The sequence below is a fragment of the Ceratotherium simum genome, chromosome 3, assembly GCF_057802395.1.
Source record: "Ceratotherium simum simum isolate JZ-2026a chromosome 3, ASM5780239v1, whole genome shotgun sequence".
Taxonomy (NCBI): domain Eukaryota; kingdom Metazoa; phylum Chordata; class Mammalia; order Perissodactyla; family Rhinocerotidae; genus Ceratotherium; species Ceratotherium simum.
In genome coordinates this window covers 43,946,730-43,971,051 of record NC_141902.1, presented here as the reverse complement: position 1 = coordinate 43,971,051, position 24,322 = coordinate 43,946,730, and the positions used below count along the sequence as shown (strand labels likewise).

At 39.8% G+C, this 24,322-nt stretch overlaps 1 long non-coding RNA gene across 1 annotated transcript in view; it reads left to right on the top strand.

The window, feature by feature from the left end:
- Nucleotides 1–24,322, top strand: part of LOC147917547 (uncharacterized) — a 66,566-nt gene that overhangs the window by 31,273 nt on the left and 10,971 nt on the right. The window contains exon 2 of the long non-coding RNA XR_015550487.1: nucleotides 12,429–12,708. This is a non-coding gene — a long non-coding RNA (uncharacterized LOC147917547). The remainder of the gene's footprint in view (nucleotides 1–12,428; nucleotides 12,709–24,322) is intronic.

Genomic DNA, 24,322 nt, shown 5'->3' with positions numbered 1-24,322 from the left:
GTCTTTCACCATTGAGGATGATATTAGCTGTGGGTTTGTCATATATAGCCTTTGTTATGTTGAGGTACTTTCCTTCTATCCCCATTTTATTCAGAGTTTTTATCATAAATAGATGCTGTATCTTGTGAAATTATTTCTCTCCATCTATTGAGATGATCATGTGATTTTTATTCTTCATTTTGTTAATGTGGTGTATTACATTGATTGATTTGCGAATGTTGAACCATCCCTGCATACCTGGAATAAATCCCACTTGATCGTGGTGTATAATCTTTGTAATATATTGTTGTATGCGATTTGCTAGTATTTTGTTGAGGATTTTTGCATCGATGTTCTTCAGTGATATTGACCTGTAATTTTCTTTTTTTGTGTTGTCCTTGTCTGGTTTTGGTATCAGGGTAATGTCGGCTTTGTAGAATGAGTTAAGGGGCTTCCCCCCTTCCTCAATTTTTTGGAAGAGCTTGAGAAGGATAGGTATTAAGTCTTCTTTGAATGTTTGGTAGAATTCACCAGTAAAGCTGTCTGGTTCTGGACTTTTATTTTGGGTGAGGTTTTTGATTACTGTTTCGATCTCCTTACTGGCAATTGGTCTATTCAAATTCTCTACTTCTTCTTGATCTAGTTTTGGAAGGTTGTATGATTCTAAGAAATTATCCATTTCTTCCAGATTGTCGAATTGGTTGGCATATAGCTTTTCATAGTATTCTCTTATAATCTTTTGTATTTCTGAGGTGTCTGTTGTAATTTCTCCTCTTTCATTTCTGATTTTACTTATTTGTGCCTTCTCTCTTTTTTTCTTGGTGAGTCTAGCTAAAGGTTTGTCAATTTTGCTTATCTTTTCAAAGAACCAGCTCTTGGTTTTATTAATTTTTTCTGTTTTTCTTTAGTCTCTATTTCATTTATTTCTGCTTTGTTTTTTCTTCTTTCCCTTCTTTTACTGATTTTGGGCTTTGTTTGTTCTTGTTTTTCCAGTTCCTTTAGGTGCATTGTTAGATTGTTTATTTGAGATTTTTCTTGTTTGTTGTGATAGGTCTGTATTGCTATAAATTTCCCTTTTAGAACCACTTTTGCTGTATCCCATAAATTCTGGCATGTCGTATTTTCATTTTCATTTGTCTCCAGGTGTTTTTTGATTTCTTCTTTGATTTCTCCATTGACCCAGTCATAGTTCAGTAGCATTTTGTTTAATCTCCACGTATTTGTGGCTTTTCTGATTTTCTTCCTATAGTTGATTTCTAGTTCCATATGGTTGTGTTCAGAAAAGATGCTTGGTATTATTTCAATCTTCTTAAATTTATGGAGACTTGTTTTGTGGCCTAATATGTGATCAATCCTGGAGACTGTTCCATGTGCATTTGAAAAGAACGTGTATTCTTCGGCTTTTGGATGGAATGCTCTGTATATATCTACTAGGTCCATCTGTTCTAGTGTGTCGTTTAAGGCCAATGTTTCCTTATTGATCTTCTGTTTGGATGATCTACCCGTTGATGTAAGCGGAGTGTTAAAGTCCCCCACAATTATTGTGTTACTGTCTATTTCTCTTTTTACGTCTGTTAATAATTGCTTTATATATTTAGGTGCACCTACATTGGGTGCGTAGATATTTACAAGTGTTATATCCTCTTGTTGGATTGTTCCCTTGATCATTATGTAATGCCCTTCTTTGTCTATTTTTAGTTTTTGTTTTAAAGTCTATTTTGTGTGATATGAGTACTGCTACCCCAGCTTTCTTCTCATTGCCATTTGCATGGAGTATCTTTTTCCATCCCTTCACTTTCAGTTTGTGAGTGTCTTTAGGTCTGAAGTGTGTCTCTTGTATGCAGCATATATATGGGTCTTGTTGTTTTATCCAATCAACCACCCTATGCCTTTTAATTGGAGCATTTAGTCCATTGACGTTTAATGTAGCTATTGATAAGTATGTACTACTGTCATTTTTTAACTTTTCTTTTTCTCAGTGTTTTAGTAGTCCTTCTCTGTTCCTTTCTCCTTCTATACAGAATTGATGGTCTCTTTAGTTTGACCTCTGTCTGAAAGCTCTACTCTTTAACTCCCCTCCTCCCTCATTTTATGTTTTTGATATCATATCTAACCTCTTTTTTGTGCATTAATATCCATTACCCTCTTATCATGGAAATAGATAATTTTTCCTATTTGTGGTCTTCTCTTTTCCCCTTAAATCAGTCCCTTTAACATTTCTTGTAGCACTGGTTTCTTGGTGACAAACTCCTTTAATTTTTGCTTGTCTGGGAAATGTTTGATCTCTCCTTCCATTTTGAATGATAACCTTGCTGGGTAGAGTATTCTTGGCTGTAAGTTTTTTCCTTTTAGCACTTTAAATATATCGTGCCACTCTCTTCTAGCCTGTAAGGTTTCTGCTGAGAGGTCAGCTGTTAGCCTTATGGGGTTTCCTTTGTATGCAACTTGTCTTTCTCTTGAGGCTTTTAGGATTCTCTCTTTATCTTTAATTCTGGACATTTTGATTACGATGTGTCTTGGTGTGGGCCTCTTTGGGTTTATCTTGTTTGGGGCTCTCTGTGCTTCCTGTACCTGGATGTCTGTTTCCTTCCTTAGGTTAGGGAAGTTTTCATCTATTATTTCTTGAAATAGATTCTCTGCCCCTTTGTTTCGCTCTTGTCCTTCTGGGACACCTATAACATGGATGTTAGTGCGCTTGGTGTCGTCCCAGAGGTCCCTTAGACTGTCCTCACTCTTTTTAATTCTTTTCTCTTTTACCTGTTCAGCTTGGGTAATTTCTTCTAGTCTTTTGTCCAGCTCACAGATTCATTCTTCTGTATCCTCTACTCTGCTTTTGAGTCCCTCTAGTGAATTTTTCATTTCCAGTATTGTATTCTTCATTTCTGATTGGTTCTTTTTTATATCTTCCATTTCTTTGTTGACATTCTCACTGAGTTCATCCATTCTTCTCCCCAGATCAGTGAACATCCTTAACACTCTTTGTTTAAACTCTCTGTCAGGTAGGTTGCTCATTTCTCTTTCACTTAGTTCCTTTTCTGGGGTTTTGTCCTGTTCTCTTACTTGGAATGTATTCTTTGCCTCCTCATTTTGCCTCTTCCCCTGTGCTTGTGTCTACGTATTAGGTAGGTCAGCTACGTCTCCTGCTCTTGGATAGGTGACCTTATATAAGTGATGCCTTAGGAGGTCTGCAGTGTGCTTCCCTCAGTTCTCAGTGTTCCAGGGGTGACCCGTATGTGGGCTACGTGTTTCCTTCTGTTGTGGCCTGTTTTCTCTCCCTGTAGGTGCCCAGGGAGGTCGAGTTATGCTCCTGGCCAGCTGTTGTAATGATCAGCTGCTTGAAGTTGTTGTGGGCCCTTCAGTCTCTTTGTCAGGCATGGGGAGCCCCAACACTGTTGGCTGCAAGTTCTAATACCACATTTGTGTTGCATTATTTCTTTTAAGTGAGTAGGCCCCCAGCGTGGTAGGTTGTTAGGCTCAGGGGCTTACAATTGCTATAAGCCTCCAGCCTTTAGGTCTCTTGTCAGCTCTCTGAGGATTGCAGCTGGATGGGGCTGGCCTCAGGCACGGGAGCACCCAATTGTTTCAGGCTTTGGAAGGTGGGGCAAACCCCCTATGTGGGTCTTTGAGAAGCACAAGTCTTCTGCAGCTAACAAGCCCCGCCACCCACAGGTCCACACACAGTCAACACAGTCCTGCCCCATGTGTGTGCTCTGACCTCCTGAAGTGGACCCAGTCTCCCCACAGCGGGAGCCACACACACTCCACCACCGCCCCACACTCTCCACCCACTCCTTGTGCACGCCCTGCCCCACTGATGTGGGGTCAGTTGCCAGGCTGCCGAGAATCCAGTCACCAATCTATGCAGGGCCACAAGGTGCCCGAGGGCTTGTTGTTGGGTGGGGCCAGTCTCTAGGTTGGGCTGCCTGCCCAGGCTGAGCTGGATTAAATGGGTGCTCTAGTGGGTGGGGCAGACCTGGGCTAGCAGGCCCCAGGGAGAACTCCAATGGCGTCTGTGTCAGCACACCCACACCAGGCCACAACAATGGCCGCCATCAATGTCCCAGTCCCTGGAGAGGTCTCACCCCTCACCGAGATGCACTCAGAGCCTATCGGGTGAGTTTCTTTTCACCAAAGCACTGTGTACCTTTCTTTCTGGTGATTTTAGGTTGCTTTCTGAAACAGGTGAGTTTGTGCGTGGGCCCTTTAAGAGCCAGTTTTAATTTCTTTGTGAACTAGCTTTTCTGGGGGTACTCCCCAATGTTTTAGTAGCAGGCAAAGTCAGATATTATGCCACTCATCTCGATTGTGCTGGGTCCACAAAATGCCCACAGCGGGGGCCCTCCCCAGCTCAGAGCCCCACACCTCCAGGGAGGGCTATGGACCTTTGGGCTGCTCCCCGCCGGCTGTGAGGTGCTGCGGCTTTGAAGGCGACGTTTTTTCTCTCCAGAAGTCAGTTTCTGCCTCACACCTCAATTAGGATTGTCCTTTGTTGCAGGAGTTCCTCTTATCCAGTTTTCAGTTCTGTCTCAGGGGTAATTTTTCCACGAGTAGTTGTAAATTGGCTGTGTCCGCAGGAGGAGGTGAGTTCAGAGTCTGCCTACACCGCCATCTTGACTTCTCCCCTCAGCCTTTCATTCTCAGTGCTTTTTTTATTTATACATTCCACATATATTTATTTAAGACCCACTATGTGTAATGTACAGTGTTGGGCACTGTAGTGTAATAGAAAGTTGTATAAATCATATATATAAAACATGCGCAAAAATAATTATGATAAAATGTTACAAGATTCAGGTAAAGGGTTATGGGAAATTCAGAGAAGGGAGAGAATTTATTTTTGAGTAGAAGGAAGAGGAGGATTCTGATATTTTTCTACTAAGCTCCAAATCACTCTTAAGAATTAATCAACATCAAAAGTCCAGAGGGATTTTTTAGGGGGGAAATTTGCAACATAATGTTACATTACATACAATAGAATAAACAGATGAACATATTAAGGAAAACTATGGAAAGAAATGAGTAAAGTGGATAGTTCAATATACTGTAATACTATCATCAGCTGGATTTAAGGAACTTTCCAGATTTCTATAGGTCCGTGGTGAGACCACCACTCTCACCATCACACACTGCCCACTTCTTTATTATAACCAAGCAGGCTGTAAATGGAATCGATGACCCACCTTCCCCTAAGACACCATCAGGGCTAATGCCATTGTGCCAAATATACCTCAATCTCTTCCAGCAATCCAAGAACCCAAGTCATCAAAGAACACACAGAAATATCTCCATATATATGGACCTGCATTCCCTAGTGATTGAAATCTTTTCACTCTGCTCCCTGTTCACTTATGTTCTCTCTTTGGCATAATCTTCCACATCCCCAATCTCTCCTCTGACATTCATCCATTTATCTTATGATCTGTCTGAAACCTGATTCTCCTTTTCATCTTATGATTTATCTAAAAAGGTCAAGGAAAGTAGTTGGAAACCCTCTCCAGTGGTATCTGCTTTTTCTCACACAGTGCCCATATGGTGGACCCAAGAGATGATGATTGGTGCCCTCTTTATTTCTCATTGTTTTCCCAGATCTTTTCTCTTTAATCTTCTCTCAAAAACTCCAACTGTTTTGAAGCACATGCCTTTAGGCAAAACTACTCTCCACTCTTCCTTCTTGCAATCATTCCCTGATCCCTCAGTCTTATAACTCACTGAAGCTTCTAGCACTTGGCTCACAGTCTATCTCTGTCACTCTTCCTGTCATCATTCTTAGTGACTTCAACAATTATGTAGGTGGTCCATCCATTCATCAATTTGTCCTCTCAGAGCCTTGACCCCTTTATTTGCAATGGTGTCTTCAACCAATCCATCCCAGTCACTTACTCTCAGTTAAACTTCAGACCTCATCATTACCTTTAACAACTCCAAATCTCAATGTCAAGCATTTCATTCTTTGACAATCACTCCTAACTTTCCGACGTCTTTATCCCAGTACCGTAACCACAACGTCTCTCTGACCCCATTGGGAACTTCAGTTCCTTGCCCATGACTCTTTTTCCTTTATATCATACCTCTCTTCTCATTTCTATCCTCTTTAACTAAACTAAGTTCCATGCTCTATCGCTTCCTTGCATACAAACTAAATATCCTGTCCCCTTTCTCTCTCTATAAGGGTCACCTGGTAAAACCACAACCCTGGTTAAATGAAAATCTCTGCCTCCTCTTTTCCTGCATCTGAGCAGCGTATGGCCAGGAGAGTGACATCTATTACCATGCTGCATGGACTCACTCTAAATTTACAACCACAAAGCCTGAGTGGACCCTCAGCACTGCTCAGCCAACCTCCTTCATCTATCCAGTCAATTTCCTTTCCCACTCTTCGAGAATATTATTTCACACCTTCTGTCCCTTTGAACCTGTCCTCCCCTTCTCACTCATAACTGATGATCTCACTTCCTATTTCTCTGAGAAATAAGAACAATCAGAAAAGAAAAATGTATCTTCCAACACCAAATTTGTCAATCTAGCTATGTCCCCCTCTCTCCTGCCTTCTCTCCTGGTAAATGGGATAAACTTTCCTAGTTCATTTCAAATGCTAGATCTCATCTTCTGTAGCCTACTCAAGGACTCTGGTCTTCCCCTTCTCTCCTGAATCATGTTTCCCCCTTTCTACTGGGTCATTTCCATCAACAAACAGACACGGTGGGCTATCTCTTGTTAGGGGAGAACTCCTCATTCATCCTCCAGAGAAGGAGGAGTAAATTACCTAATTGGTGAATAGAGGAGCTCGGCTCAACTCCTTCTTCCTCTCTTTTTCCTCTCTGGGCTCCACCTGAATAAAGCTCATATTCTATTCTTTTTCTTAAAATTATAAGTTTCACAAGGGCAGATCCCAATAAAGAAGGTCTACAATTATTCATCGCTTCCAGGAACTGGGCAGGCAAGTCAGCCTAATTCTCTGCAAAATATTATCAATTGCATTTGGCTAATTGACTTAAATCCACCTACCCTAACAGTTTTGTCAGTAATGAAAGTAATATTTTGGCCTTCAACTGCTTGTTTCCTATCTCTCAGTAGATTTAAATTTGGGCAGATATAAAGGGGATATTTTTTCTTGGGTTCTCTGAAACCCCAACATCTCCTATCTCAAAAAATATTCCTTGGAATTTGTCATTCTCCATCTCTCACCCTATAGTTAGAAATGCCCTCCGTTAAAGCCAAACGCCTCAAGAAATTTGCTCTAACTCGATGTCAATTCATCCTTATCTCCTCTTACCTGTTCAGATTTTCAGTCCCAACATACCACTAAAACTATCGTGTCAAGACCACTAGCAGCTTACATCTTGCCAAATCCAATGGTCAGTTCTCAGCACTTGAATTACTCAACCTCTCAACCTCATTTGCCACAGTTGATTACTCCGTGCTTCTTAAAATGCTTTTTTTCGCTCTCATGGCTTCCTGAAACCAAACTTTGCTTCTTGGAAACCACTGAGGTAAGTGTTCATCCTACTTAACTGGCTAGCTCACTGGCCAGTCCTTTTCATTCTTCATTTTCCCTCTCCCACCATCACATAATAACTTTCAAACTACCATTCCCTTATAGTTCTTAACCCTCCACCACCCCATTTTTTCCACCATCAGCAAGCAAGCTACATAGATGCTCTGTGGCTTCACTAATGACCTTTGTCTTTTTTTTATGTTTTAGAATCTTCTCTTCATTCTCAATGTCACACAAGTCTCCTTTTTCTTTCACTGCTAGCTGAAATCTGGCTTCCCTCTGAAGATGCCACTCTATTCTAGCTCTTTTTCACATTCTGTGTACTTCATGATAGAGAGGGAATAACTAGCATTCTTTCACTTTGTCATTGTTGCTTTCAAACTATGGCTTTACCATTCATATATAAAATATCCTTCTCCTTTGAAACTCACTCCTTCTGGCCTCACCACTCTCATTATTATTCTCTATCATCCTCCAGGTCTCTCACCTTCCTTCACTGGTGACTGATCTTCTTGCCACTTTTCCAAGGCACCAGGCAAACTGCCTCAGGGCCTTTGCTTATGCTAGTCCTTCTTCCTGAATCACTCTCCCTCCAGATTTCCATATGGCTCTCATTTAACTTCCATCTTCTCAATGTGGTCTTCCCTGACATCCTTTTTTAAATTATAAGCCTTCCAACTTAGCATTCCTTATATCTTTTCCATGTTTTATTTTTTTCAAAGCTCTACTTCCATCTGACACGGTACATATTTTATCCTATATATTTGCTTATTTTCTGTTTCCTCCATTAGAATATAAATAAGCACCATGAAGACAGTAATTTTTGTCTGTTTTGTTTCTTTAAAACAGTGCCTAGCTCATGGTAAGCCCTCTTATATTTATTGAACAAACAAATAAATAAGTGAATGATTGAATCCTCCTCAGTGAATTCTACATATATCTAGCTGGCCCATTCCCTGCTTTGCCTGGGTCTCTTGAACTCCAATATCTGTCACCTGACTCAGCTTCAGCCACCACCTGCCAACTTGCTCCACCTTAGAGTCCTTGACCTCACAGTCTCTCAGTTTCTATAGATTCTTATCTCTCACCAGTTGCATAACCTTTTTGGATAGCATTTTGTCAACATAAATAAAGAAATTAAAAAAAATTTTTGACCCCGAAGTTCTATTTATAAAAATATGTTTTAAGGAAAGAATCTGAAAAAAAAAATATGCAAAGATATCCATCTCAACCTTAATTTTAATTTGAAACAAATCTAAATATTCATTAATTGGAGGGTATATAAATTATATATATATAGTCAACAAACATGATTAGCTATGTAGTTATTGACGTGTGAAAATGTCTATTATTTTAAGAAAGGTAAAAATCCCAGGTTACAAGATAGTAGACATATTATGATCCCATTTTCATTGTCTATGAAATAATACATGGGAAGTAGCACATACATATAAGTCAGTTTATGTAAAGGCAGAGTCTCAAAATGTTTCTTTCCCTTCTCCTTTATTGGACTCAAGTTGGTGGAAAGAGGGAAAGTAGGGATGATGGATGAGACTTTCTAAGTTTGAAAATAAGAACACAGATCAGAAAGGAAAAGATTGATAGGATTGATTATATAATAACTTCTCTATGTTCATATAGACTGAAATTTCATAGATATGCATATGAAGCTGGGAAACATTTTCAGCAAATACGGCCTGATTATATATCATTCAAATTGATAAGAAAATCACTAAGCCAAAAGTAAGTAACAGATATGAATAGCCAATTTTTTGGAAGAAATATAACTAGCAAAAATCATGAAAGAATATTCAAACTCACTAGAAATCACATGTCAGCTAAAATTGCAATGATGTAATCTCCCCGATAAATTAGTCTGTTAGTAGAATACATGTGTAACTATGTATATACATGTATATATGTTCGTATATACATACACAGGCTCTCACTCTCTGTCTCTTCTGCTAGGTTATAAAAGGTCCATGAGGGATAAAACTGTTTCTGTGTGATTGACTACTTTATCTTGAGCACCCAGTCATGTGATTGTAACTTACAAAATTTTTAATAAGTATGTGTTGAATTCACAAAGGCCAATGAAGTTATGGTGAAACTGATGTACATCCTCAAATTACATTTTCCACTGTTATGTCTTACCAGTTTATAAAGCCATTTCAGAATTATTAGTATTTTATATCTTTTTAACTTTTCCAGTTTCTAAACATAATCAAATGTGTATACTGACTCAGTCTTTAAAAAAATTTAATTCTTTGATTCTAGTTTATTTTTAATATTTTTTATGTTCTTTATTTAGCAATGTAATCTACTTATTTACATCATGTTTTAGTGCAACTTACAAGAAAAATAACATGCCAGAGAAAATTTTATTATAAATGTAAAAAATGTAAATCAAATAAAAATTCCATTGCGAGTCTTTGGTCAAGCCATCTCTAATATCGATTACAGAACAAAATATAGCTGAAACAACCACTGCCTTATTATGCAGACTATAAAGTACACTTTAAAAAAACGACAAAGGTCACAGTCTTTCTCTTTCTCTTTTTCCATTCAGGTTGGGTAAACAAGAGGGCATTAAAATGAAAAACTATTAAGATTATGCTCCTTATTCTGGGATTGAAAACTAAGGAATCTTGATAACACACATATCTCTAAAAGTGCTAGTCTTTCATTTTAGCATTGATATTTGGGTGATTTTGGTTGAAAATATGCATAAATATATTGTAGCTCATTTGAGAATTGAAAGGGCAGATCTTAGAGGGAAAGCTACAGAGTGGGCACCTGGGTGTTGTGACCTGAGGAGCCCCATCATTGTCACAACCCAACAGTAGAAATGCATGCATTTGGGCAAGCACGCATCTACCTTTGAAATCCTATGAGAAAGCAAATCTGGAGAAATACTCCCAAAGCGTGGCTTCCTGGGCATTTTTGCCACTATAAACTTTCCACCGACCTCCCTCTTCCCCTTCATGATAAGGAAGAAAAGTTATTCTGAATTCCCAACAGCATTCAAGAAGACTGACTTTTCTCCCTATTGTTTTTGGAAAGCAGACTAGTGTAAGGGAGAAACCACTGGACTAGGATTCAGGAAAACAGAGTCCAAATCTCACCTCTGTCGTATGTAAACTCAGACAAGGCATTAAATTATTCTAAACTTAGATTGTCATAAAATTACTCTAAACCTTAGATTGCTCATCTATGTAATAAAACTAATAATATCAGTTCCAGCTGAGTCTCAAGAGTTTTATAGAATTACATGGTGGTGCTATCAGTTCAAGTAGTATGCACATTATATTATTCTTCTTTCTGCACCTCTCTTTACCCTTATACATGGGATTTTAGATCTGACCTCAAAGCCAAGTTCTCTTCAACAAGCTAGCAATCAATCATTTACCCTTTAGATAGAAATAACATAGACATCCACTTTTTTTTTGCGAGTGTTTTGAGATTTGCACGGAAGGATTGAAAGTTTTAATTCACGGAAGATATAAGTAATTTTGAAACATAAGGCACTGCCAAAAGTAAGACTAAAAGGCCCTCCCTGGTTGATTTTCTCTATTCCTTTCATGTACTTCAACCATGGATTCATGATTCTCTAACTGATGTCTACAGCCCTGGCCCTCCCTTGAGCTTAGACCTCAACTCATCTGGCCATCTTAGAGGCACCTGCAACTCAGCAGGTCCCATCTGAGCTCATCAGTTCCTGTGTGCATTTCCATCAAACCCCAGTCTCAGTCCATGGACGTACCACTGTAGCCGCTGCCCAAGTCAGAAACTTCAGTTATCTTGCATTCCAATCTCTTTCAATACTCATGTTTCATGATGAACCAATCTTGTTAATTCTTTCCAAACTCTCTCTGCAAACAGCCCCTCTTCTCTCTTCTCTTCACTGCCACTTCCCCATTTCATATTCTCATCGCTCCACGTCATCTATCTACTTAGTCTTCTAACCGGATTTCTCCTCCTACTATTCATCTTCCATCCTGCTATCACAATGCTCTTTCTAAGAAAATACCATTCTCTTGCTTTAAAGTATTCAGGGACCCACCACTGTGTAGAAAGCTCAAACTTAATATGGCCTTCAAAACACTCAAACCTCCCAGTTAGGCTTCCTCCTGGCGACTCTGCCCCTCCTCCCAGCCTCATTTATCCCTGACCTTTCCCCTCCCTGGCTGCCTCTGTCTTCCCAGAGTACCCTGTACACGGTCCTCACTCTAGACCTTTGCTCATGCTGTTCCCTGGCTCTGTTCCTTCCCTGACGGAAATGACATCTCCTTTGAAAAGACTCACCTGGACTCTTTACTCCTCAACCCTAGACCCCGTCTCTCAGGCATGCAAACTTTGGCTCCCCTTCCTCGTGGTCCCATAATGTGTCTATACTTTTATTCTAGGATGTATAGCCCAGCACACTTATTTATCTCTACGTTTATCTCTGTACAAGACTCTGAGTTCCCAAATGGCATGGGTTGCTTCTTATTCAGCTCCATATAACTAGTGATTGGCCAAAATGCTTGGGTTATATTAGGTGCAGAAAGAATTCCTGGGCAGCTGAGCCAGCTTGGGAGTTCTGGGCGATGTGGACGGTGCAGGATAAGGAGACAAAAAGGAGAAATAGGAAAATTCCGATGGCAAATTTGCTTTACTACACAATTTAGCCTTGAAATTTGTGGAAGAAGCTAGACCTAGATTCAGAGAGAAGATGTCAATGCAGCTCTCTCCCTTTCTTGACTCCCATACAAAGTTAACCCCGGAGCCGGCCTTTCAGCAAGGCACCCTCACCATCTGCAAATAGATAATGATACCAGGAAGCTGCAAACGGGATTCTTGAGGAGCCGCCTCAGCCTCTGCCTGCCTAGGAGCTTGCCCCAGGATGCCTCGCCTGACTACCAGGTAAAAATAGAAGAATCTCAACTTCAGTGTTTTCTCACTCTCTTCACAGGTCTCCCAGGGCCTATATCTTTTCATCTCTGCACAGCCTGACACCTCCATTTGGCACACCACGGCTAGGCACCAGCATCAAGCTCCACGGAGTCACACTTTAGTTGCAAAGGCTGGAATGAATTTCTGCCCATGCCCTGTCCCTAGGGCAAACGTTCTTAATTCCCTTTGATTGATGGAAAAAGCAGGAAGACTATTGAGCGATCTGATCAAGGAGATAGAGGACCAGCTATCAATTCTCATCTAAGTATGCTGACAATGAAGCCAGGTTCGAGCTGAAGGTGGGTCCATCTCTGCTCACAGCTCTAAGTTCTGCTTCCCTCCTCCTGGGGTGTAGGACTCTGTGAAAGGTAAGGCACTCTCAAACAGGAATTACTCAAGGGCATAGAGCATTTTCTTCTTTTCTCATTATATCCAGAAGAATAAAAAGTCTTGGCTTCGATGTTCCCATCAGGATAAAATCGTTTCCAGCTTATAGACAAGGCCCCTTGTGTGGCCTGGGAAAGGCAGCTGAGGCAGCACTGAGCATCATCACACACCCGGTTCCTCAAGGCCCCTTCCTGCCTCCTAACACCGCAGGCTGAAAGCAGTAATTTATACAGCTGCTGGCCACCTTCCCAGGATGTTGCACAAGAAAGCCCATCACTCTCTCTCATGTTGGGCTTCAGAGTTCCAGAAAACTTCACAATCACTTCTACTTCTCCTCGTGCATCACCTATTGTTCGAAGATTCCCCCAAACCAAAGGAGGACAAAGAAATATTGACCATCAAAGGCACCTAGAGAAAAGGCAAACCACATGGACCCAGCCTGATTCAGATTAGACTCACAAGGAACCATCTCTCTCTCTCTCTCGTTCTTTTCTCTCTCTCCTTTGGGTCAGACAACTGAGTCTTACACTGGCCTTTATTGGGAATATTCGTTCTTTTCTATAGGGTTCCAAGCCCAACCCTCAACTCTGAGCCAAATCCGTGCTCTTAGCAACCACTGGGCCTTGTGAAGCTGGAGTTTTGTTCCTTGGATTACTTCCCAGAGCCTTTTGAACACACTTCTCTTGCTAGGCCCCCTCAGCCTCTCACGTCCCTCTTCAGTCCTTTCTCTTCTCTTTGCTCTCTTGGCCACTCTTAAACGCCAGCTGCTGACTTCCTGGCCACCCACTGCAGCTCATTTTCCTGCGTTTATCTCATCCTTTTCCCGATCCTCTTTCTTTTAGGCATCTCTCCCCCTTCAGGGACTCATTACCCCAGTGGATCCGGTTGCTATTTCCTCGCTCATTGTCCTCTTGCCTCAATCACTGATGACACACCACATCTATTATCATGTCTAAAGCCTTTAAAGTCAACTGTTTCTGTCTACCAAGAGAACCAGAGTATATTTCCAACGAATAAAGAATTAGAGAAGATGACAATTTTCATTATAATCTTTTTTTGTTTTTTCGGTCTGTATTGTACTATTTGCTTCTTTTCTGAGGTGGCTTGGGAGGGCGTGAGAACAGGGGACTTATTTAGATTAGAAGCCTTGAAATTATAATACAAAAAAGTCTGTTTTCCCTTATAGACAGATACAATTTAATTGATGATTAGTAACGTTAAATAGGAACAAACCACAGATTTCCTTACAGTGTTCATACTCCATAAGAAAATTTTATGGACTCCATAATGGAATAGGATTCTGATTTTATTTTGCATATATTATATTATCCATGTTTATTGTTTCATTACTTTGCTTTTCACTTAAGGTTTGTGTTTTTTGGTTCATCGTCTTGCCTCCCTAATTTCCTTCCTGGCAGATATGAAGGTTGAGAGGCCATAATCAGTGGATTGCGTGACTTATATAATATCTCCTATGGTTTTTGTGACAGGATAGGCACTAAGAATGGAGGAATACTTTTAAAATTCCACAAACTTTTTTTCCACATAAATGTACAATGAAGGAAGAGCAAGAGAGACTCATATACAAAGAGGGCTGTGTACCCAGAGTCACATCTAAGTTATTTCTTTACAGCTTAATATAGAATATCACCTGCCTTTCAATGAATTGTTTACAAGAAAGCTTCCTCTTAAAGTAGACCTTAAAAGTGGTCTTTTGAGGATGAAGAAAAAAATATGAAACCAAGATGGTTCAAAAGTATGTGTCCTGGAGACATCTGGAGGGTGAAAAACTTGTGATAATTTAAATCTTTTTCATTAGAAAACAGATATATGCCTATTGCAGAAAATGTTAAGACTACAGAAAAAAGAAATAAAATAATCATCCAGAATCTGCACTTCCCTAGAAGCAGACAGAAATATGTGCTGTTTTCATTTTGGATTTTGCTATATCTCCTTCCTAAGGGTGAATTTTTGCATAGTTGAAGTACTGTTTCTAGATGGTATATGTAACTTATTAACCTGTTTTTTAAAACCTATTGTATTATTTTTTTCTTTTCTTTTAACTTTTTATTTATTTATTTTTATTGGTGTCGTAATAGTTTATAACATTGTGAAATTTCAGTTGTACACTCTTATTTGTCAGTCACTGTATATATGTGCCCCTTTACCCCTTATGACCACCCCCCAACCCGCTACTCCTCTGGTAACCACTAATCTGTTCTCTTTGTCCATGTATTTTTTAATCTTCCACATATGAATGAAATCATACGGTGTTTGTCTTTCTCTGACTGGCTTATCTCACTTAACATAATACCCTCAAGTTCTGTCCATGTTGTTATGAATGGGATGATTTTGTCTTTTTTTATGGCTGAGCAGTATTCCATCGTATATATATACCACAACTTCTTTATCCATTTATCAGTCGATGGGCACTTGGGTTGCTTCCAATGTCAATAATGCTGCAATGAACATAGGGGTGTGTAAGTCTCTTTGAATTGTTGATTTCAAGTTCTTTGGATAAATACCCAGTAGTGGAAAGCGGGGTCATATGGTATTTTGACTTTTAGTTTTTTGAGAAATCTCCATATTCTTTTCCATAGTGGCTGCACTAGTTTGCATTCCCACCAGCAGTGTATGAGGGTTCCTTTTTCTCCACATCCTCTCCAATATTTGTTGTTTTTTGTCCTGGTAATTAGAGCCATTTTAATAGGCGTAAGGTGATATCTCATTGTAGTTTTGGTTTGCATTTCCCTGATGATTAGTGATGTTGAACACCTTTTCATGTGCCTGTTGTCCATCTGTATATCTTCTTTGAAAAAATGTCTGTTCATATCTCTGCCCATTTTTTGATTGGGTCATTCGTTTTTTTGTTGAGTTGTATGAGTTCTTTACATATTTTGGAGATTAACCCCTTGTAGGATATATGATTTTCAAATATTTTCTCCCAGTTGGTGGGTTGTCTTTTCATTTTGTTCATAGTTTCTTTTGCCTTGCAGAAGCTCTCTAGTCTAATTAAGTCCCATTTGTTTAGTTTTTCTTTTGTTTCCCTTGCCCAAGTGGATACAGCATTCGAAAAAATCCTTCTAAGACTGATGTCAAAGAGTGTACTACCTATATTTTCTTCTAGGAGTTTTACGGTTTCACATCTTACCTTCAAGTCTTTAATCCATTTTGAGTTAATTTTTGTGTATGGTGAAAGATAATGGTCTACTTTCAATCTTTTGCTTGTGGCTGTCCAGTTTTCCCAACACCATTTATTGAAGAGAATTTCCTTTCTCCATTGTATGTTTGTGGCTCCTTTGTTGAAGATTAGCTGTCTGTAGATGTATGGTTTTATTTCTGGGCTTTCAATTCTATTCCATTGATCTGTGTGTCTGTTTTTGTGCCAGTACCATCTGTTATGATTACTATAGCTTTGTAGTATATTTTGAAGTCAGGGATTGTGATGCCTCCAGCTTTGTTCTTTTTTCTCAAGATTGCTTTAGCTATTCAGGGTCTTTTGTTGCCCGTATGAATTTTAGGATTCCTTGTTCTATTTTTGTGGAGAATGTCATTGAGAGTCTGATTGGGATTGCATTGAATCTGTAGATTGCTCTAGGTAGTATGGACGCTTTAAGTATGTTTATTCTTCCAATCCATGTGCAGGGAATATCTTTCCATTTCTTTATGTCATCATCAATTTCTTTCAATAATTTCTTATAGTTTTCATTGAATAGGTCTTTCACCTCCTTGGTTAAATTTATTCCTAGATATTTTATTCTTTTTGTTGCGATTGTAAATGGAACTGTATTCTTGAGTTCTCTTTCTTTTAGTTCGTTGTTCGAGTATAGAAATGCAATTGATTTTTGTAAGTTGATTTTGTGCCCTGCAACTTTGCTGTAACTATTGACTATTTCTAATAGTTTTCAAATGGATTCTTTAGGGTTTGCTATAAGTAAAATCATATCATCTGCAAACAGTGAGAATTTCACTTCTTCCTTGCCTGTTTGGATACCTTTTATTTCTTTTTCTTTCCTAATTTCTCTGGCCCAAACCTCCAGTACTATGTTGAATAAGAGCGGTGAAAGTGGGCGCCCTTGTCTTGTTCCTGTTCTCAGAGGGATGGCTTTCAGTTTTTCCCTGTTGAGTATGATGTTGGCTGTGGGTTTGTCATATATGGCCTTTATTGTGTTGACATACTTTCCTTCTATACCCATTTTATTGAGAGTTTTTATCATAAATGGATGCTGGATCTTGTCAAATGCTTTCTCAGCATCTATTGAGATAATTATGTGGTTTTTATTCTTCATTTTGTTAATATGGTGTATCATGTCGATTGATTTGTGGATGTTGAACCGTCCCTGTGTCCCTGATATAAATCCCACTTGATCGTGGTATATGATCCTTTTGATGTATTGCTGTATTTGGTTTGCCAATATTTTGTTGAGGATTTTTGCATCTATGTTCATCAGTGATATTGACCTGTAGTTTTCCTACTTTGTGTTGTTCTTGTCTGGTTTTGGGATCAGGGTGATGTTGGCCTTGTAAAATGTGTTAAGTAGTGTTCCGTCTTCTTCAATTTTTCTGAATAGTTTGAGGAGGGTAGGTACTAAATCTTTGAATGTTTGGTAGAATTCTCCAGAGAAGCCATCTGGTCCTGAACTTTCATTTTGGGGAAGGTTTTTGATTACTGTTTCAATCTCTTTACTTGTGATTGGTCTATTCAGAATCTCTTTCTTCTTGGTTCAGTTTTGGGAGGTTGTATGAGTCTAAGAATTTATCCATTTCTTCTGGATTGTCCAATTTGTTGGCAAATAGTATTTCATAGCATTCTCTTATAATCTTTTGTATTTCTATGGTATCCATTGTAATTTCTTCTCTTTCATTTCTAATTTTATTTGAGCCTTCTCCCTTTTTTTCTTAGTGAGTCTGGCTAAGGGTTTGTCAGGTTTTTTTATCTTCTCAAAGAACCAACTCTTAGTTTCATTGATCTTTTCTACTGTTTGATTTCAATTTCATTTATTTCTGCTCTAATTTTTATTATTTCCCTCATTCTGTGGACTTTGGGCTTTGTTTGTTCTTCTTTTTCTAGTTCTGTTAAGTGTAGTTTAAGATTGCTTATTTGAGATTTTTCTTGTTTGTTAACATTTGTCAGCCTGTATTGCTATGAATTGCCCTCTTAGGACCTCTTTTGCTGCATCCTATATGAGATGGTATGGTGTGTTTTCGTTTTCGTTTGTCTCCAGATATTCTTTGATTTCTCCTTTAATTTCTTCAATGATCCATTGGTTGTTCAGTAGCATGTTGTTTAGTTTCCAAGTGTTTGTCACTTTCCCAGCTTTTTTCTTGTAGTTGATTTCTAGTTTCATAGCATTATGTTCAGAAAAGATGCTTGTTATGATTTCAGTCTTCTCAAATTTATTGAGGCTTGCCTTGTTTCCCAACATATGGTCTATCTTTGAGAATGTTCCACGTGCACTTGAGAAGAATGTGTATTCTGTTGATTTTGGATGGAGTGGTTCTACATATATCTATTAAGTCCATTTGGTCTAGTTTTTCACTTAGTTCCACTATTTCCTTGTTGACTTTCAGTCTGGTTGATCTATCTATTAATGACAGTGGGGTGTTAAGGTCTCCTACTATTATTGTGTTGCTGTTAATGTCTCCTTTTAGGTCAATTAATAGTTGCTTTATGTACTTTGGTGCTCTTGTGTTAGGTGCATATATATTTATAAGTGTTATGTCCTCTTGGTGGAGTGTCCCTTTTATCATTATATACTGCCCCTCTATGTCTCTCATTGTTTTTTTTATCTTGAAGTATACTTTGTCTGACATAAGTATGACAACACTTGCTTTCTTTTGTTTGCCATTAACTTGGAGTATCATCTTCCATCCCTTCACTCCAAGCCTGTGTTTGTCTTTAAAGTTGAGATGTGTTTCCTAGAGGCAGCAAATTGTTGGGTTTTTTTTAATCCATCCAGCCACTCTGTGTCTTTTGATTGGACAATTCAATCCATTTACATTTAGAGTGATTATTGATATATGAGGGCTTAATGCTGCCATTTTTTCACTTGTTTTTCGGTTGTTATTTATTTCTCTTGTTTCTTGTCCCATATATTTTGGACTGCCAATTCGGTTTGGTGGCTCTCTATGATGGTTTTATCAGTTGTCTCTTTATTTATCATTTGTGTCTTTGTTTTGATCTTTTGTTTAGTGGTTACTGTGAGGTATGTATAAAAGATCTCATAAATGAGATAGTCCACTCCTTGATAGCCTCTTGTTCTCCTAGTCTAAGCAGGTTTCATCTCTTTCCTCTTCCCCTTCTAAGGCGTTGTTATCACAGCTTATTCTGTTATGTGTTGTGAATTTGTGGTCAAAATGAAGTGATGATATTTATTTTCAATGTTTTCCTTCCCTTTATATTTAGAATTATAATTAAGTGTTTGCTAATCTGTTCTGATAGAGAGTTGCAATTTTCTGATTTTGTCTGCCTATTTATCTCCTTGCTCAAGGCTTTGTAAATGCTTTCTTCTTTTTTTCCAGGTATGAGGGCCTTCTTGATCAAATCTCGTAGGAGGGGGTCTTGTGGCAATGAACTCCTTCAGCTTTTATTTATCTTGGAAAGTTTTTATTTCTCTATCATATCTGAAAGATATTTTCACTGGATATGTTATCCTTGGCTGAAAGTTTTTGTCTTTAAAAGTTTTGAATATATCATTTCACTCTCTCCTAGCCTGTAAGGTTTCTGCTGAGAAATCCACTGAAAGCCTGATTGCAGTTTCTTTGTAGGTTATTTTCTTGTGTCTTGCTGCCCTTGATATTTTTTCTTTGTCATTGACTTTTGCCAGCTTTACTAATATATGCCTTGGAGAAGGCGTTTTTACATTGATGTTGGCTTCTTTTACATGTAATTCCAGCTCCTTCTCTACGTTTCAGAAGTTCTGTTATTATTTCTTTGAACGAGTTCTCTGCTCCTTTTTCCCTCTGTTCTCCCTCTGGAATATCTATAATCCTTATTTTGCATTTTCTAATTGAGTCAGATATTTCTAGTAGAATTTCTTCATTTCTTTTTAGTTTAAGTTCTCTCTCCTTCATCTGAAGCAATTCTGTATTCCTAACCTCTAGATTGCTAATTCTACCCTCCATATTGTCAGCTCTGTTATTTAAAGACTCTAGATTTTTCTTTATCTCATCCATTGTGTTTTTCATCTCCAACAGTTCTGATTGGTTCTTCTTTATAGTTTCTATCTTTTGTGAAGAATTCCCACTATTCAGTAATTTGGTTCCTGATTTCATTGAACTATCTTCAGAATTCTCTTGTAACTTGTTGAGTTTTCATATGATGGCTGTCTTGAATTCTCTGTCATTTAGGTTGTAGATTTCCATGTCTTCAGGATTGATTTCTGGGCATTTGTCATTTTCTTTTTGGTCTGGAGTATTAATATATTTCTTTATACCATTGGATGGAGTGGATTTGTGCCAGTGCATAGTGACAGTATCTGGACACAGGTTCCACCTGCCGCCACTTGGGGGGAGGTGAGGCAGGAGCTGTATATTCTGAGCCCGCTGCTGCGATCCCTGTCAGCTGTGTCTGTCCAAGCCTGGGCCACTCCTTGGGATTGCAGTGGCCCTGTGGGGTCTCCCATCAAATGGGGAAGCAGTCACAAGGGGGGATCAGGGCTGCTGCTGCCTGCTCCCACAGTCCCTCAGAGTTGTGCTCCCCCCTTTGTGGCTGCAGCAGTACTATGGGCATTCACAGCAGCTGGGAGCTCATTTGGTTTGCCCAGACTTGGAGCTCAGCCACCATCTGCTCCTAGGTTGCACCAGCCATTGTATTTGGTGGGTGAGACCTCCCCTCTGGGACCGAGCTAGAGCCGCTCCCTGGGGGCGGTGGTATTGTTAAAATCTATCATATTATTAAAAGTTCCTCATAACTTTTAACAGCTGCATAAAATTCTTCCATCAAATAACTATTCATTCCTTTATTCAATCACTGCACTTTCTGGAACACTTAACTTATTTCCACCACAGGATGATAAGCATCTTTGTGCATAAATCTTTATCCAAAATTTCGAATTATTTTCCTTAGGATGGATTCCTGAGGGTGTGTGAACTGAGCCAAAGGGCTGGAACATTTGTAAGACTCTTGACATATTTTGACAAATTGCTTTTCCAGAGGGTGGTACCAATTTACACACCCACCAGCAGCATATGAATATATCTTACCTCACTTTTGCCAGGACTGAATAAGATAGTTTTAAAAATCTTTCCTAATTGGATAAGTAAGAAATGGCTTGTCTTGTTTTATTTCTAGAGAAACTGAAGGTTTTTCATCTTTATCGGCTAGTTAGAAACTAAGATTTTTTTTTCTTTTAGAAAATCATGTGCAAATTGAGAATCTTGTTAGCCTCTCTTATCATTTTTCAAGTGTTGATAATAGTTTCAATGGACGATAAAAAGGTCCTCCAAATAGAAATAGTAACTTAAATAAGCCTGTGCTGATAGGAGTAGAGGCATTAGCAGAAGTATTTATGCTTTATGCCCTTTTTAGAAGGGACCCAAAAGACTGGATTCAATCTCTCCATGTGTCTTGGGTTGGGTTCCCCAGAATCAGCCCCTGAGGATTCATGAGGAAGTGATTTATTAGGAAGTGTTTCCAAGAAAAGACAGCAGAAGGCCAGCCCTGGTGGCCTAGTGGTTAAGTTAGGTACGCTCTGCTTTGGAGGCCTGGGTTTGGTTTCTGGGCACAGACCTACACCACTCATCTGTCAGTGGCCATGCTGTGGTGGTGGCTCACATACAAAAAGAGGAAGATTGGGGGGGCCAGCCCGGTGGTGTACTGGTTGGGTTCACGTGCTCTGCTTCAGTGGCCAGGGGTTCATGGGTTCAGATCCTGGGTGTGGAGCTACGCATTGCTCATCAAACCGTGTTGTGGTGGCATCCCATATAAAATGGAAGAAGATGGGCACAGATGTTAGCCAAGAGCCAATCTTCCTCAGTGAAAAAAAAAAAAAGGCGAAGATTGGCAGAGGATGTTAGCACAGGGTGATTCTTCCTCAGGAAAAAAAAATACACCAGAACAGCAAGAAAGTGGGCCTGGGATGGGAAAGAGACAAAGCAAGTGTGAGGTATCAAGCAAAGTCAAATGGAAGGTAACTATGGCATAGACTTGCAGGATTGCTCTGGAATCATACCTTGAAGTCACCCCATCAGGGGTCTAGGGAACTGGAGTATTTATTTACTCCTCCACATCCTCAGTCATTATTTAAGGTGCTCAGGCACTTTTCCAGGCACTGCTGACTCTCCACCAGCCACGCCTACAGGCAAAGTGGGTTTCTGCAGCCTAAGGGCAGGCGTCTGACAAAAAGATGCAGGTGTTGGCTACTGGAAGTAAAAACCCACTGGAAGGCACAGAATGGTAGAGGGATCTGATGATATCAGGGGCGAGCACTGACAGCATCTTCCACCCCAGGCCTGCTGAGACTAAATGTTGTTGTGGATAACAATTCACTTGACTGCCTTCAGCAAAGTCAATCTCAGCTTGTTAAATGTAAATGGACCCATGCTTTCATAACAACAGTGAGTCATAAAAGGTGGAGAAGAAGCAATAAAGTAAAATCTCGTTCATATCTGTGGGTGTGTACTTTGAAAATATAAAAGAAAATCAATGGAAGAAGAGTCTAAGAGGGTGGAAAGAAAAAAAGAAAAGGAAAACCTGATGATAAGAAAAGAAGTGGGAACTGAAGGCCACTGGTTGGGAGATGTATTAGGAGGCTGGGTGGCTAGGAGTTCCAGGTATGGAGAACTGGAATGGGCACAGGCTATACCATGGTGGCCACGTCTGGGTTTGGAGTTTCTCACAGGTAATATTTTCTGTTTGACTTTAAAAGAAAATATAGATATTGACTTAAGAAATTAAATAATGTGTATATTGGGAACATCCATGAAAAGATTTGAATATTTTGTGTATTAAAATGCTAATATTTCATTAGGTTTACTGCATAACCTAGATCCCCTAACATGATAAATGACCCTATATAACCACAGGAAGGAAGGCCAGGGCAAGGGGAGCTCCTGGAGTTGGCCACTCGATCTCCATTTCACCCGCCTTCTATCTGCAGAGACTGGAATTCTAAAAAACAAACTCTAAGGAAAAAACACAACACATCCACAAGAACCAAAAACATCTACTAGAACCTTTTGAAGCTAGAGCCCTGGATGAATCAGTTTCCTCCAATGAGATGCACTTGTGCGACTTAGAAAACAGAAGTGAGAAACACGACTTAGAAAACAGAAGTGAGATCAGCTTCAGGTTGTTGCCACTGGTTATGAAGATTGTAGTTTTTCTGCGGCAATTTCTGGAATTTATTCTCCAGCTTCCTGGACGTAGAGAAACAGTAGTGGCAGCAGCAGCTCTCTCACTTGGACTCCCTGATACGGGGGTAACACATTTAGGTGTCCTTTCTTGGTTTTAAGGTGTCCAGAGGCTGCTGTGGAAGGGGCTGCAGTTCTGGGCTCCAACCAGCATGGTTCTACCAGCAGCCTTAGTCCTGCATTTTTCCAGAAGTCATTCCCAAAGACTCAGGCTAGAACCTGCTGCTTCTTCCTCCAGTGAACATGTAAGCTTCCACTGACCTAAAGTAAATGCCTACTGCTGAAAATTCTTAGAGTGGTTTGCTTTTTACCCTGAACAGTGACTGACCCAGGAGTGCATATAGAAACCCTTTTTATAGCTAATAAAAGGAGCAGTGATTCACTTCCTCTTTGCCTCCCTTCCTTTTTTCTCTCTGCCTTTTCCCTGCACATCCCTTCCCTTCCCAAACAATTCAGTCCAAAAGCCATTATGTGGGCAGAGCAAGATAAGCATCCACAGGATATGAGGGCCCCTCGTGTGGCATTAGAGCCCCATGGGATGAGGAGGGCATCTAATGGGAGGGTAGTGGCAGCACTAGTCTGGTGCAAGCCATCAAAGCCACAGCAGGATAAAGAGTGTGTCGGTCTAGGGAGATGCCTGCCCAGGGTATCAGAGCCTCAGTGTGGTGAGGAAGGCATACAGATGGGAGGTGTGTGGCAGAGGATGCCAGAGCCTGAGGTGGGTGAGGACGTTGTCCCTGTGTGTGTGGGGCTGGGACAGGAGGGGGCAGTGCAGGGTGTTGGAGCCCAAACAGAGTGAGAAGAGCATCCATGCAGGGCAGCGGTGATGGCAGTGGCCTGATGTGGGGTTGTTGGAGCCTGAGATAGATGAGGAGGACATCTGTCTGAGTGTAGGTGTCTGTGCAGGGAGAAGGTGGGCAGCCTAGCGTGTAGTGTCAGACCCTGAATGGGATAAAGAGGGTACCCATGCAGCAGGGGAGAATAAACCCAGCAGCAACAGGATATTGGATACATACAGGGGTATCGAGCAAATAAGTAAATTTTTTAAAATAATGGGAGCAAGATTTCTCATTGTCAGGGAAGGGATTTACAAATATGAAAAGGGAGAAAACTAGAATGAACTCTATGGCATTAGATTGGAATTGGAGATATTGATGTGAAGTCATAGTTTTT